The sequence below is a fragment of the Sciurus carolinensis genome, chromosome 12, assembly GCF_902686445.1.
Source record: "Sciurus carolinensis chromosome 12, mSciCar1.2, whole genome shotgun sequence".
NCBI lineage: Eukaryota > Metazoa > Chordata > Mammalia > Rodentia > Sciuridae > Sciurus > Sciurus carolinensis.
In genome coordinates, this window is record NC_062224.1 from 47,009,934 (window position 1) to 47,027,488 (window position 17,555).

Sequence of the window (17,555 nt, forward strand, 5' to 3'; positions counted from 1 at the left end):
CCATCCCCAGGGCTGGGAGAATAAAAGGGAAGAGATGTTGTCATCAGGACCTCCTTGTTGGAGGAGGTGTCCCACTTAAACCTCCAGGGGAATCTTTGTATAGTTGATGCTCCAGCCTCTGAAGGCAGGGTACCATTAGTTGGAGATCAGAGCCTGAGCAGAAAGATTTGTGCTACTGGTGCTTAGACCCCCAAGTAGAACATTCACAGTAACTGACCCTGCTTCAGTCTGGTGGCTCTTTGTACTTTTAAAGAGGACACCTTGTTGTGGTTTAGATCTCTGAGGTGGGAGTACAATCCAGCAGATATTCATATCATTGATGGGACTGAGAGAGTGCCCCACTGATGTCCTAATGATCCCGAGGGCCTCTCAGGGTGAAAGGGAATGTAGCACAGCTGGCAGTCTAGCCACAAAGGGGACAGACACATCATAGCTGCTGTTAGTGTCTCTAAACATACACAACATGACCAGTATTGGGAGTAGTAATGAAGTGGGCAGCTGGGGCTTTTCCTCTGTAGCTATTAGAGCAATGCTCACAGGAACTGGAAAGAAAGGAAGAATCCCTTTCACCCTCTTCTTACCCACCAGGCTCCCCTAAATGCCTTCCACTGGCAGAACCTAAAGGGAGACAGTTGGCAAGGGAGTCTGAGAGTGGAGTTTGGAGACCTCCAGCCCTAAATATGGAAGGTTGGGTGAGTCCACGAGATGGCAAGTGGATTACAGGAATAAGAGAAGGTGTGAAGCCAGAAAACCTAGATTCTCACACCAGTCCTGTCACTTAATGACTGAATGAACACACTTAAGAAGTTACCCAACCTTCCGTATCTCAGTTTATTCATGTAGAAAAGGTGGGCAATATCACTGGACTTAGAAGGTAATTTTGAAGATAAATGGAGTAAACTGTAAGTGCCCTTTTAATGTGATAGCTGTTCTGTTGTTAAAAAGCTACAAAAGGGAAGTCTACCTGCCCTGGAATTTGTCATACATGGACTGCTCCCTATAGGGAAAAATGTGTAAGTGAAAGACAAGCCCAGGAACATGCCAATGGTAGACAAAGGGACATATTAAAAAGTCAGTGTAGAAAAAAATACAGTTTCCAGTCTCAGAACCTGACGTAGGTATCAGTTGCAGGAGAATAGTCAATAGATGCTTCGAGTTCAATGTCCTTGGTTCAAGTCCATTATGGGAATGAGTGGGGACTGATGTTAGGAAACCAAGATTCCTGGAGGGCACCATCACACGGAGTGTGGGGCTCAGGGACTTGCTGGTCAAGCAGACAGCAGTTTCTCCACTACCAGGGGGCAGACACTGGGTGGTGTCAGGCAGGACTGAGCAATCGTGACTCAGCCACACCAGCCAGTGCTGCTCTCCATGAGAGTGGGGCACCCTCTCAGTCCCAGCGATGATATGAGTACCTGCTGGATTGTGTTTCCTTGGTGCTTTCAACAGTTATCTTTCAATTGTTTCCTTTTTAGAACACACTGGGGACAAGTGGTCAAGCTGAATGTCTTGGTGACAAACTGGACTAGGAACAAAAGCCTTTCCCTTTTCTATCAACTGTGCATTTTTTTATCATTCGCAGATATTGGCTTGAAGGGGAAATATACCTTAGAACAAAAATTCTTTCCTTAGAAGTAATGGCATCTCCCTCCTTGTTGAAAGACCCTCTCCTTGATGGAGCAGCAGAGTGCTGAACACAGTGATACCCAGAGGTTCCTTCCTGGTCTGCTGTGGGAACAAAATAATTTTAGTATTTTTCCTAGAAGAAATTTCCACCTGCACTTGCAGAGATTTCCTTTTCCTCCTTTGACAAATTGCATCACCCACCCTAGAAACTGTGTTTTCTCTAAAGTCACCTTCAACAACTTCCACGCATGAAGAGGACAGTTGCCCACTTACCTAACCCAGAAGTGTTGTCGGCTTGTGTTGTGTCTGCTCTGACTAGAGATTTGGGTTGGCTTATCCCCTTCCAGCCCACTGCTTGCTGTAACTCTGCCCTTGTAACTTACACCAAGGTAGCAGATGCCAACTAGAAAGTAGGCTAATGTTAGGCTTCAGAAGTCTCCTGGTTTGGACTGCTGACAGAAAGAGCAAAGGTCTCTTGTGGATTCCCTACAAAGAGCCTATAAATTATCAAGCCAGTTGGAAATTTTGTGGCACCAAATGCATCTCTTTCAAGAGAATGAAGGAAGTTTGAAGATAGGCACTGAAAACAGTCCATCCCTCTTCCTGACTAAATAAACGAAAGCCAGGGAGGATCATATGGTACCTCATTTTTGCCTAAACTTCCAATAGTCCCATATGTGAGTTCCCATATTCACTTTTTTTAGCTAGAAATTTTTATATACTGATAAGAGTGTGCCAGGTAGAAAAAACTGCATGAGTATAGACAGAGAAGTTGGAAGGTCCTGTGGAAGAGGTGCTGGATTCAGGATGATGTATTATACAGGACTTAACTCACCCTCTCTCCCAAAGTCCCATTGCAATGATAAGAAATGTGTGCAAGTTAGAGAGGAAAAAGGAAAAGACAGGGGAGGGGCAGGGATCTCATGAAAATCAAAGGAAGATGAGAAGAGGTAAAAGAACAGAGAGTGGGAGGAGGGAAGGAAGGAAGAAAGAGCCGGGGAGTGATATTGGCCAAATTATATTGTTGTAGTGTGCACATGTATGAATATGTAACAACAAATCTCATCATTATGTACAACTGTAATGCACCAATACAAAAATGTGGAAAGAAAAAAAAAGAATCGACGTTTTAAAAGGGGAATAAATCCATAACAGTGTTAGAAACAGGAAAGGGGATCATAAGGCAACTAGAATTTCTTTTTAAAAAATACAATTGATTTATACTAATTGTAATAAGTGAAATGATACAAAGATATTTAAAGAAAAAGAATCTTCCCTTACTCCTCACAGCAACCAACATTCATGGACTGATGTGTATCTTTTCAACCCATTTTCAATATATACACACTTATTTGTATTCATAGATGATAAGTAGGTAGGTTGGTAGATAGGTGGGTAGATAGAAGTTATGATTTATTTTTATGAACATGGACTCATACAAAATGGATTCATATTATACTATTATTCTACAACATTTTTCCTGCTTAACACATCATGTGTATCTCTACAAGTCAATACAGATAAATCCAACTCATTCTTTTTAGTTGCTATATAATATTCCACAACATGGATGTACCATAACTTCTTTGGCTTCTTATATTAATGGACATTCCAGTTGTTTCTAGCTTTTTGTCACAATAAATAATGAGGCAAAAAAACACCCTTACTTCATGCGCTCTACATGTATTTTATAGTATAGGTTCACAAAGATGAAACTGCTAGACAAAATGTATACTTAGGCTTTATCCTTATTTATGAGTATATGTAATTTATGTGTCTGCTATACTACTTAACAGTTCACTTCTGATTATCATGGCAATTTACCCCTAATTTTTTTTTCTGAATGCCTTTCTAGGAATAGGAATTACTTCCTACATAGCTACAAAACCACTGCCTTATCTAAAATAAAACTATTTTGTGAGATCATCTAATATTCAGATCATTTTCAAATTTCCTCCAATTGTCCTAAAATATCCCTTATAGCTTTTTTAAAATATCTTTTTATTTGTCAATGGACCTTTATTTTATTTATATGTGGTGCTGAGAATTGAACCCAGTGCATCATACATGATATGCAAGTGCTCTACCACTGAGTTACAACCCCAGTCCTCCCTTATGGGTTTTGTTTTAGCCAGGATTCAACTAGACTAATGTATTGCATTTTGTTTTTATGTCTTTTAAAGTCTTGTAGTGAAGAAAAATCCTGGTTTCTTCTTTTTTCTTATGATATTTTGTTTAAGGTTGCCCAGCCAAGTTATCTTATAGACTGTCCCACATTCTGAATTTCTCTATTTCCCCCAATGGTATAATTGGCTTCTTTTTTTACTTCCAGTATTTCTGAAACTAGAAGTTAAATATAGTGCCTAGATTGTATTCAAGTTACACACAAAATACGTGTACAATAAATATATATTTTAATAAATACTGTCAAATTAGTTCTCCTCAAAATTGTAGCATTGTGTAATCCTGCCAGCAATATCTCTTTCTGTACACTTTAACTGCTGTATATATTGTTCTTTTAATTTTTGCACACTGTTTGTTCATTTGCCTTTTCTTGACTACCAGGGAGGTTAAACTTTTAGTCATGTGTTCATTGACTATTCACTTTCATGAATTTTGTGCCCTTATTTTTTATTTGTTTGAGCAATGTAATTCAATAAAAAAGGAAGTTCATGACACATAATGGGGGGTGGGAGGGGGGCAAGAATGGAGGAAAGGAGGGACGGTATAGAGGGAAAAGAGGGGTGGGAGGGGTGGGGGGAAGGAAAAAAATAACAGAATGAGTCAAAAACTACTACCCTAGGTAAATGTATGATTACACAAATGGTATGCCTCTACTTCATGTACAGAGAAACAAGATGTATCCCATTTGTTTACAATAAAAATAAATTAAAAAAGAAAGTTCAAACTTTCAGCAAGTAAAATAATAAAAGTTTATTTCTCATTCATGTAACTATCCAATGTAGGTGTTTGGTGGGCAGATTTCCAGATGAATCGTGGATGTGGGCTCTTTCCATCCTGTGACTCCATCATTCCCTGGAGGCTCGAAAGGATGGAAGGCAAGTTCCATAACCTCCTTAACTCTGTCAATGCCACAAGCATTTCCATTGGTGAGAACTAGTCACATGACAGCATTTGATGGGGCAGGGACAGGGCCTGGTAAACCTGTTTCCTGACCAGATGGTTGCTTTCTAGACATGGCACAAAAATATGTGACCAACTCTGCCACCTTATCCTTTTACCCATTTTTCCATTAGATTATTTGTCTCTTCCTTTTTATTATATGTGTGTATATATATATAAAGATTTGCCATACAGGAGGATTGCAAATTAGAAACCAGTCTCAGCAATTTAGTGAGACCCTACGCAACTTATGGAGACCCAGTCTCAAATAAAAAATAAAAAGGGCTTGGGATGTAGCTCAGTGGTTAAGCACCCTGAGTTCAATCTCTGGTACCAAAAAACAAACAAATAAATAAACAAAAGAAAGGGTTGGCCATACATATGCCCTATAGGTGCTATATTATTTGTATGTGTATAGTATTTATGTTTAGATTCTACTATGTCTTTTGCTATACAACTTCTAAAATTTTTATTTAGTCAGAGGTATACATTATACATATACACACATAAAATATACAAATATGTAAAATCATAAATATATGCATATAAATATATAAAATCATATCTATTTCCTATCATATTGTTTATAAATACAGAGCACTCATTGCTTCTGTATGTCTTACTAAGAAGTTACCTCTAAAATAATGTAAATAGTATTTTAAATTTTCTTCTAGTATTTTTATTACTTAATGTTTTATATTACAACTTAATCCATTTGGACTTTTCTTTATGTGCTACAAATTAAATATCAGTTTTGTTTCCTTCATTATTGTTTATGAAATAAGTCATCCTTTCTGACTTGACCTGACATGCCACCTTTTGTGTACTTTATTAAGTTCCCATGTTTTCATTAACCCATTTGCAGACTTCATTTTCTTCCACAGATTTTCGAGACAATTATTTTCCCACAGAACTATGTAGGGATCATATTTAGTTCCAAAATATGGAAGTCCATTGAAATTGCATTAAAATAATTTGGAAAGACTGGCAGTTTTTTTTTAAATTAATTCTCCCCATACAAGAACACAAACTATTTTTCCATTTATTCATGCTTTATGTTCAGTAATATTTGGCAGTTATAGTCATAAGCATGTTGAACCTTTTTCATAAGTTTGTTCCTAAATACATTATTTTTTCACATACAAATGATATTCAAAGGTTTTCATTTCACTTTTTATTGCTAGCATAAAGAAAATTTATTAATTTCAAAAATTTATTTTGTAGCTGGCAGTTTGATAAAATTGTTATTAATTCTCATGGTAGCATTTCTTTGGTTTTTGTAATATAGGGATATATCATCTGAAATAGGGATATATTGGTCTCTTCTCCCTGCAGAGCCATGGAGTCAGCCATACTCAAACCCCCTTCTGGCATATTTCCATATTACAAGTGACGAGGGCAATTTCTCCTGGAAAAAAACCAGACAATGAATTTCTAAATACAGTAGGTACCTGTTGTGGAAGATAGGGAAGTGTAGGAAAAGGGATTCCCAGCATGGGCAATAGGGTGAGAGAGTGAAGAAAAAAATTGGAAAGTGGATGGGCAGGATAGGTAGAGCAACATCTTTAAAAACCAAAAGAAAAAAGAAACCATCACTATCAAATTCTGTGTCAGCAACAAAACAAAGACACTTTTAGACAAATGAAGGGGGGCGTGTGTGCAAGGAAGTGAGTTCTCATCAGCAGACCTGGACCACAATCAAAGGCAAATAAAGACAATTCTTAAGGATGAAGGGACATGATAACAGATAGAAACCCAGATCTCCAGAAAACAATGATGGGCACCGACGATGGTAAATATGTTGTAAGACAATTTTTTCCTCTTAGTTTTATAAAAATTCACTATGGTTTTTCAAAATAAAAAAGTATTTTATTTTAAGTGTACACTATACATAATTTATTACATGTAACAACCATAGCATAACAGATGGGACTGGAAAATGAACAACACAGTTGCAAGTTTTTTCCATGTGTGAACTGGTACAATATTAACTCTAAACAGACTATGGAACATAAAGAATGTATGTTGAAATCTCTGCAGCAACTTCTTAAAAGTAATTAAGAAAGAAGGGTTGAGCTTGTCCTTTAAGGTTGTAGTTGTGGTACAGTAACTTTCTCCTCTCCCTCACCTTCATGGGAGGACTAAGTTGCACCACCCAGCATTGCTGATCTTGGCACATGTGACTTTCTCCCATCAATGGAATCAGCACAAGCGCTAGCTCTGAGCTTAATAAGACATATCATGTGCTTTCACTCACTCCCCTGGAGTTTCTGACCTTCACCATGAGAGTAGCATGTCCCAGGTTGCCACAATCCCTCCAACAGAGTGAAACACGGGATCAAACTTGATTCATTCTTCCCAGGTGCAGTGGCACATGCCTGTAATCCCAGGGGCTCGGTAGGCTAAGGCAGGAGGATGGCAAGTTCAAAGTCAACCTTAGCAAAAGCGAGGCACTAAGTAACTCAGTGAGACCCTGTCTCTAAATGAAATACAAAATTGGACTGGAGATGTGGCTCAGTGGTCAAGTACCACTGAGTTCAATCTTCAGTACCTACAAAAACAAAACAAAACAAAACAAAACAAAACTTGATTCATTCTCAAGCTGAAGCATATGTGCCCCAGCCTACTTGCATACTTGTAGGTAAGAAATATACGCTTGTTTTAGAACACTGAGATTTTTATGGCTCTTTGTTATAGCAGCAAAAGTTAGCTAATACAGTAGAATTTGAAAATGGAAATGGAGTCTCTAGGTTATTGACCTTACCAAATATAAAGTCCTATTAATACTATACAATCTGGGGCTGGGGAGGTAGCTCAGTTGGTAGAGTGCTTGCCTTGCATGCACAAGGTTCTGAGTTCAATCCCCAGCACTACACACACACACACACACACACACACACACACACACACACTCACACACAGATAATAATAATAATATGCAATCTGAAGCCTACCAAATTACAAAATCCATAACTGAAGTAATTTTAATCTGTTTTGCTCCCATTGTACATTCTGATCACCTAAAACAGTACTCGGTCCATAAGAGGCATCCCATAATTCACTGTTCAATGAAATAAGGGATTAAATGTATGAATAAGAAGGAATTGTTTGGTGGATCTGGAGACTACGAAGGCAACTACATTTGATTTAGTTGGTAATAAAATTTATGAAAAGATAAAACCAATGTAAGGACCAATGTAAGATTTTAAGATCAATCAAGAAATGGTGAACAGGAGAGATCTATGAGGCAAAGGAGTTCATTAAGAGACTATTGGAATTGTCCAAGTCAAATCAAGGCAGTATGGACAGAAAGAAAGGGCAGGAGACACGGGGATGAAATTATCAGTTGCTCTTTTTTTTTTTTTTTCCTTGCAGTACTGGGGATTGAACTCAGGGCCTCGGGCTTGCAAGGCAAGCACTCTACAGACTGAGCTATCTCCCCAGACCTATCAGCTACTCTTTGTTAACTGATACACAAGGTAGAAAGAGCCTGGAGCTACAGGGTTAGGCTGGAGCCAGCCACACTGATCTCCAGGGGATAGCAGTTTGAGGAAACATTGATTTAATACCCCAAATATGGCCTCCAAGTGGGCAGTCAAAACTCAGGAGATGAGTTCTAAGTGGATATAGATCTATTTTTTTTTAAGTCCTGGGGATTAAACCCAGGAAGGCTCTACTGCCAAGCTACATCCCCAACCTTTCTTATTTTTTTGTTTTGCGATAAGGTCTTGCTAAATTGCCAAGTCTGGCCTTGAAATTGCAATGCCCTGCCTCAACCTCTTGTGTAACTGGGATTACAGGTGTGAGGCACTGCACCCAGGTTCTAAGTGGATATGGGAGTTTGATATCACTCTTAAATGATTTGACCAGATCTGAAGTCATGAGGGAGAATGACATCACCAAGGGATGAATGAGCATTGCAATGGCAAGAGAAAAAGATCAAAGAGAGAATCTTGACAGATAACACTTACATGTACATGGTCCTAACAAGAGAGGTTAGATCAAAAAGAGAAAAAGAGAGAGAGAAAGAAAGAAAAAAAGAAAGAATGAATGAAAGAAAGAAAAAGGAAAGAAAGAAAGAAAACAGGACATGCACAGGTACAAAAAACAAGGGAAAGAGGAGTCAAGAGGTACTAAGGAGAATAGATGAAAAAGAGTCCAGTAGGTTTGTTAATTGAAGGTTGCCCTTAAATGATTATTAAATCAAGGTGCAGATAAGAAACCAGATCACAAAGAGCAGAGCAAAGTGCACATGAGGAAAAGGCTGTGGCAGCACATGAGAACTGTGGAGAAACATAAAGAAAAGGAACGAGACAGGTGCTGAGGGGGAAGCCAATTTAGAAAAGGTTTGGTTTAGGATGGGAGGGAACTGAGCACATTTGCAGAAAAGGGCAAAGCCACTGGAGAGAGATGAACATGCCAAGTAAGTAAGATGTGGAGGGAGATAACTAATGGAGAAAAGAGGTCCAGAAGTCAAAAAAGCAGTGGAAATGCAAGCCAGGTGCAATCTTAACAGCCTCCAAAGGAGCTGCGAGGAGCTGCGGTTTCTCAGCGCTGACATGCCTTGTCCACACTTCAAAGAGAGGCTTCAAGAGTGGGACACATCTTTCCCAGTCACTTTTCTGAAAATAATATCTAGCCTTAGAACTGGAACAAAGGAAGGGAGCTCTTAGAAAAAGCCCTCGATGACAGTGATGGTATCTATTCTAACTGTCCTGACATTCTATTCATTCCTACACTATCTTTCAGCAGAACAGGTATTATTCTATCAGTCATGAGGGCCAGAAATGGAAACACAGATTTGGATTCCAAAATTAAAGTCAGGAAAGGGACCTGCATTTCCTACTGTCCCGTATATAGTTCCACATTGCTCTACAAAACCACAGTAATCACTCAATCTCTCAGGAATCAAACCAGTGGATAAGGTTTCACAGAGTATTAACACAACAACAACAAAAATATTTGAACTCTTTCAGTTTCTTGCATCTGATTTTGATTTTAATTTCTTTTGAAAATGAGCCACAGTAGCTCCAAGAAGTTGGGGAAAGGGAATATATGGACAATGAGATATAAGATTTTGGATTTTCCTGAGAAATACAACAAAACCTTAGGATATCCAAACTTTTCCAAGTGATTAAATCTGCCAATAATGTTCCCAACTATTAATATTTGTATTTAGCTATTTATGTCAGTCAGTTTTCCATCACTGTGACAAAATACCTGATAAAAATCACCTTAAAGAAGAAAAAATTTGTTTTGGCTCATGGTTTCAGTCATGGTCAGCTGGCTGCATTGTTTTGGGTCTGAGGCAAGATCACGACATCAGGAGTATATAATAAAGAAGGTTGCCTACCTCATTGTGGTCAAGAAGCAGAGAGAGAGAAAGGGTCCATGGGTAAGACAGTCCCCAAGGACATGACCCCAAGGACTCATTCACTTCAAGTAAGTCCCACTTCCTACAATTTTTACCACCTCCTAATGGTCCATTCAGCTGTGACTCCATCAGTGGATTAATCCAATGATGAAATTAAGCCTTCATGATCTGATCACATCCCAAAAGCCCTCCCTCTGAACACTGTTGCACTGGGAGCCCAGCCTTCAACACATGCGTCTTGGGGGGACATTCCAGATTCAAACCATAACACCATTCCTCTGGATGACAATAAAAATAAGGGTTTGCTAGGTACCAGGTACTGCTCCAATCACTTTACATGTATAATCTTAACAAGAGTCCTGTGGGGAAAGTAGAACTACCTTCAGCCTCATTTGTACAAGAGGAAATTCTGGCTTGGAGAAAGTGAGAAACTATCCAGGCTCCTAAGTAGTGTGGGACTGGGATTTGAACTCAGAAGTCACACACCAGAGCCTGGATCTTAACCACTCTATTAAGCAATCTCAGGGATAGGTACATATCACTTTTTGTCACCATACTGGAAAAACACAAAACATATTTTGAAGTTTATAATATTACAAAACCATCTGTACACATGGTTAGGAGCTACTGGTGGTACAAATGAGGATGATTTCTTAATGAAGAAAGGGAAGGTAAGTCACTTAGGCTAAAAGAGTAATTCAGTGGATTACTTGGCATGCCAGACTTGGCCCTGGTATATACAAAGGCAGCTAAACAGAGAGATAAGACTTCTATGTGGGCAGAACAGAAAGCAGTAGCTACTGCACATGCCTGTTGTTTCTAGCCTTATGATTTTCACACAAAGCAATGGATTGGGGGATTCTAGAGCAATTCCAATCTCTCAATCAGCAGTCCTCAAATTGTGGTCTGAGGAACCCTGAGATACACTGAAAGTGTTTGTTTAAAATGCGATCCCTGGGTCCTTCCCCAGACCTGCTGTTCAATTCTTTTACATAGTAGAGGAGAGAGGATGCAATCAGAAACCATGGACATTAGGAAACTAAATGATTCTTAGTGCTATGGTTTAGATGTGTGTAAGTATGACCTCCCTGCAAGGTTTATACCACTCGATCGAGGCTATCTCACACCAACAATTGCCTGGGATCCCAATGTTAGGCCTATTTAGTTCATTTATATTGACTTTTCCCCTGGGCATAAAGCATTTTCCAGGATGACAGCAGAAAAGGTGCCTTCAACCCCTGAACTTGGCAAAGATCTGTCACAGAACCTTGGTCAGATCCATCTCAACGTTTAACAAACTCCATGAAGAGGCTTTGAGATCTAACATAATCTTTCTCAGAAGACTCCTGATTCCTAATGGACACTAATCTGTCCCACACTGCAGCTATCAATTTACTTCTGCTCACTGATGTGTTTTTTTTTGTTGTTGTTGTTTTTGCATTTGTTTTCTTTTGTAGTTTTTCCAAAGAAGGCTCAACCACATCAGATACCCTATTATAAATCTCTGTTGTCTTTTTGGATACTGGAAAGTCATCCACATCTTCTAATGACAATAATATTTTAGATTCTCCTTGAAAAAATCCTCAGGAATTGTTGAAATTCTGAACAACATCACCACAAGAGCTGATATCAAATAAAATCTTAAAGTAGGTTGCTGAGTGGGGTTGATAGCCTCTGTAATGATTATGAATGAGCCTCACCTTTTGATATTCATGGCCTTGTCTAATCCCAGTCCCTTGAGTATTGACCAGACCTAGTGGCTTGCTTCTAGCAAAAAGAATATGGCAAACTGACGGACAGTCACTTTCAAGATCATGTTACAAAAAGACTCTGGTTTCCCTTTCGTTCTCTGGTCCCCAACCTCCTCCCCACCACCATCACCCTGCCTCTGTCTGTCTCTCGTCTCTCCCTCTCCCTCACCTGTCCTCCCTACCTGGCTTTGTTCTGGCTGAAGCAAATTGCATGTTGTGCATTGCCCTATGAAGAGGACCACATGATAAGGAGCTGCTGTCTCTGTCCAGTAGCCTCTTGGGCCATGAGAGCTGCCTGACAGTCACACAAATGAGCTCGGAGGAGAACTCTAGTCAAGCTTTGGGTTGTCTGCAACCCTGTCCAACACCCTGATTTCAGACTTCAGAGAGTTCTTTCTTACTTTATTTTATAGAGAGTGTGTCACAGTCACCCATTTAAACTCTACCCTGATTGCTGTCCTACAGAAACTTGTTGGTTATTTTAATCCATTGTGAGTTTGGAGTTTTTATTACATAGCGATAGATACACTGAAGAGTTGAAATACATGGTATTTGACCGTATGTAGACTTTGGCTTAAAGAGTCAAACCTTTCTCCATACTTAACCATACTGGACAGGTGAAGGAAAGATCCATGACTCTCATCACAAGAAGTTCCTCTGCAAGCTCCTGCTGCGCAGCTGATTGATTTGATGCTTTCAGGTTTACTTACCTTTATAAAAGGCATAATAAGGCCAGGCATGGTGGCACATGTCTATAATTCCAGCTTCTTGGGAGGCTGAGGCAGAAGGTTCACAATGTCCAAGTCAGCCTTGGCAATTTAGTTCAATCCCATTTCAAAACAAAAAATAAAAAGAGCTGGGGAATATAGCTCAAGGGTAAAACATCCCCAAATTCAATCCCCAGTACCACAAAAAGGAAAAAAAAGGGGGGGGGGTGATAATTCCTGGTCTACTTTTCAGAGTTACTATAGTCACTGCAATGGTACATTGCAGTGAAAACACTTTGAACAAGTAAAGCTGGATACAAACGTGGAATGTGTTGTTTCTAAAAGCCAGGCCTGGCTTTGTTGTCATTTTCTGTTCTGTTCCTTTAAACACATCCAGTCCTGTACAATCCCAAATGGGTGATGGAATTTAGCCTGAGAAATATGACTGGGTAATACTAGACACCACCCAGCAAAGGTCAAAGGCCACACTGAGATGCTACTGGAGCACAATCTGTTTTCAAAGTGTCCTTCCCTCCTCCAGGGAGTCTGTTGTCCGAGGACATCCTGGCATGTGGAGATGAGCACTTCCTCCTGGGAACTGGGTGGGGCGAGGGCGAGGTCTTTCCTGGTGTCTTTAGTTCAACTGAACCTCTTTTCTGTAAAACAGACAAAGTGCCTCCTGACTTCCTGTATTCGATTCTCTGGGGTGTCATCCTTGTAAGGAAATACTGAACTTCAAGAGGAAATGTGTTCACTAAAATAGAAGTAATAACTAAATCATATAAATCAAAATAATGAGATGTGTGTAGGATTAAAAGAAAACACTAAAACACAGTGAACCAATTCTAAAAGTCAGTGAACCAAACCTAAAAAAATTATAAAAATATTTAGCTCAGTTAATTATAAGAATTTTATCAAACAACATGTGTCTGAGATGTTTCTGTGCTGCTTAACTCAAAATGTTTTCCGCATTTTGTGAAATGCCCACAATGAACTTTCATGATGAAGAATGAGGAGGATTTAGTGAGGAAAAACTTCCAGAAAATAAAATTTAGTGTCTTTTCTTATTTTTTTGCAGAAAGGAACACAGGAATGATAGGTTCAGGGTAGGTAGGAACAGGATGGGAGGTGGGGACGGAAGTAAGACTTCTCAGAGTACAGTAGTCCCCACTTAGTCATAGGGATACAATCCAAGAACCCAGTGGATGCCTGAAATCACAGATTGTGCTGAACCCATGTATATTTTTTCCTATACATACATACCTACAATGAAGTTTAATGAGATTAATAATAACTAATAACAAAATAGATTAACAATAATAACTAATAATAAAATAGAAAAATTATTATATACTGTAATAAAGGCTATGTGAATGTGTCCTCTTTTCTCAAAATATCCTATTATACTCTACTCACACTTCTGATGATGATGTGAGATGATACTACACTGCATGATAAGATGAAGTGAGATGAATGACGAAGACATTGTAACACAGTATTATGCTACTAGATTCCATGACAGTCAATCTGATAACCGAGACAGCTAATAAGTGACTAAGGGGTGGGTAGCACATACAGTGTAGATATGCTGATCAAAGGGTTGCTTCACATCCCAAGCAGAATGGAGTGAGATGGCATGGCATTTTATCATGCTACTCAGAACAGCATGCAGAAGCTATGAATTGTTTACTTCTAAACAAGTTTTATATATTCAAAATACAAAATTAAATCAAAATGGGTCTTTAAACTAAAAAATTTAATCATATAAACATGTATATAAATGATAAAAATAACCACACAGAGAAAAGAAGTGTTTCAGGTAACTTTTGACTTTAAGAAACTTTTGATTCTAGTTCATTCAAATTACTTTTATCTTTGACTATATATCTGCAATTAATCAACTTCAAACAAAACAAAACACTTTCTAAGGCCAAAAAGAACAGTAAGAAAATCTAAAACTTTACGTACTAGTTTTGTTCATAGTAGTAATAGAGGTATTTGTGATGGTTTATTTTATATGTCAACTTATCTGGGCCATGGGATGTCCAGAAATTTAGTCAAACATTATTATGGATGTGTCTGTCAGGGTTTTTCTGGGTGGGATTAACATTTGAAAGAATGGATTGAGTAAAGCAGATTGTCTTCCCTAATGTGGGTGAGTTTTATGGGACTGGGTGAAGGCCTGAACAGAACCAAAAGGCTGACTCTCCGTGAGTACTTTGGAAGTCCTCCTGCCTTCTGTCTGACTGCCTTCAAGCTGGGATATCATCAGTAAATGATATTTTCTTGCCTTTGGACCCAAGCTGAAATATCAGTTCTTCCTGGGTCTTAAGCCTATCAGCCTTCAGAATGAAACTACACTATTAGTCTTCTGGGTTCTCCAGCTTGCTGGCTGCAGATCTTGGCTTCTATATTTGCATGAATCAATTCTTATAGCAAATCTCTCTCTCTCTTTCTCTCTCTCTTTCTGGTGAGCCCTGGCTGACTCATTATTATAATTTAAAAACAATTCTAGTTTTGCTTTGAATGGAGCACATAAGTATGTATATTACTCTACTTCAGAAATAAGATTTTGTCTGTAAGAGAAAAGAAGAAAATATAAACTAAAAGTTTTTAAAGCACTATGTTATGGTATTTGCATAGAAAATATCATGAATAAGTCTTATTTTGAGAATGCATTTCCCAGTTTTGTTCATTGAAATGACCTAGCAACACTGAGCACACTGAGTACCTAGATTTTGGTTTCTAAATATCATTCCCCAGTAAGGGACCAAGGTTTCCTGGAGAAGAGACTGAATTCAGTTCTTGGGCAGAGAAAGCACAAGAGAAATCTGAGACAACTTACGTCAGAAAACAGGGTGAAGCTTAAAGATCCACTGGATCACATTTAAAGGAAACAGCTGAAAGGGATTTTGAGTGACAGAATCTAGGATATGGGCATTAGAATAAATGATGGTCATTGTTCACAACAAATTCAATTGTAAAAAATCACAAATTTGTATTTCACAAATTGTGTATATGAGTGTGTATGCACATCTGAGAGAGAAAGAAAGAGAGGAAGGAAGGAGGTGGGGGCGGGCAAGAGAAGCAAACTTTTCCTTTACAGAATAACAGCTAATACACATAGCAAAAATTATAGAATTTTAAAAACATCATTTTACAGCCCCCAATATAACACTTAATTCAGGCAGGGATCCTCATGGATTCTTTAGTAGTTGGGCAAAATATTGTTAGTAACAGGTATTGATGTAATATCAAAATCTTCCCCCAGAGAATCATTAATCAATATCAAACAAAAGAAAAAAAGAACCAACCAAAACCCCTATATTTACACATCTACAGGATCTTGTACTTATAACCTTAACCAAAAACCAAACTTGTATCACATACTTGCATCACACACTAACATCATATGCTCCTTAACATGAGGAACAAGCCCTCAACACCACCTCTGCGATTTTCTTACCAAAATTTAAGATGAATCTAATTATAAATTTGGACCTTATTCTGAGTTGCAGGGAAAAACTGGGAGCCACCAGAACAAAGTATAAGGAAACAGATAACCCAGAAGGTACAATATTGTACAAAACAATCAAATGAACTCTTCCAAAAAGGCAATTTCATGAAAGACACAGAAGGTAAACTCTTCTTTAATAAAGTAAGGAGTGCTAACGGTGATCTGCAATGCTTGATCCTTCAGATCCTGAGGTGAACAAAGGGAAGTACATTAGGTATGAGGCAGTATAATAAAGTGATTAATTTCATTAGGTATCATGATATAATAGGGATACAGGATAGGCTCCTAATTCTAAGAAGACTCATGATCAAGCATCTAGAAGGGATCTATGGCACTGACTACATTCTACTTTCAAATAGTTCATTAAAAAAGGGATATGTATACATAAATTCATAGAGTGAAAAGGAGACAGGGAAGGGGTGGGGGGGGAGAGAGAGAGAGAGAGAGAGAGAGAGAGAATCATGTAAGACCACAGAGGAGAAGCTACAAGCAAATGGGGCAAAACTGGTCAATCTAGGCCAAGAATACAGGTTTCCTTTTATGACTCTTTGTTTTTGAATGTTAGGAATTATCAAAATAAGAAATTGGAAGGATTAATGATAACACTTTAGAAAATTGAGTTAAGGTGCTGCAAGAAAGATAAATGATTGATCTGAAATCTGAGATAAGAATAGTAACTTCCCCCACAGCTGGGGAGGAATACGCCCTGTCGCTGTCAAGGATCACACTGTATGTGTCCTTAACAGGGCAAACTCAGTCCATGTCCTCCCAAGCAGTCACTACCAGAGCAGGGAGTACTTTTACAGGATTGCCAGGAGATCCTGGGAGGCAAAGTTTGCAGGATGAGAGGATCTTTTTCCAAAACAAAGTACAGGGAGGGAAATGAGTGGGCCTTGCCTTTGAATGGGGAAAGAGTGCATATGTCAGTTGCACAATCATGGGGAGAAAGCAGCAAAAGGAGGGGAGGAATAGGAATGTGTGGCTGAAGAAAGAAATGTGGACTCTGAGCTGGAAACCTAGTGTGATTTTGTACATAACAATGCTGTTTCCCAATTTCTGGGAGAAGCCATTGCTAACAAAAGACTTTCTGTATCATCTCAGTACATTTTGATTCTTTGACTTGTCTCTGCATTCCCTCAACTCCCCAACACACTCCAAGATTATCTCCAAGACCTCTGCTCCCTGTCCTTCCTCTACAGCACTAAAAAGAAATACTGGGTGACAATTTTCCCAGATGCCACTTAGGACTTTCAGACCAACTTCTCCCCTAAGACCCTCTTAGGTTACTGAGAATTTGAAAACATACACACACACACACACACACACACACACACACACACACACGCCTAAGAGTTTCCCCTCTGGATGCAAAGAATCATGGTTTCAGAGCATGAACTGGAATTACATCTTTTTCAAGTTCTTCACTGGACTTGACCCTTTTTAACTTATTTACATGC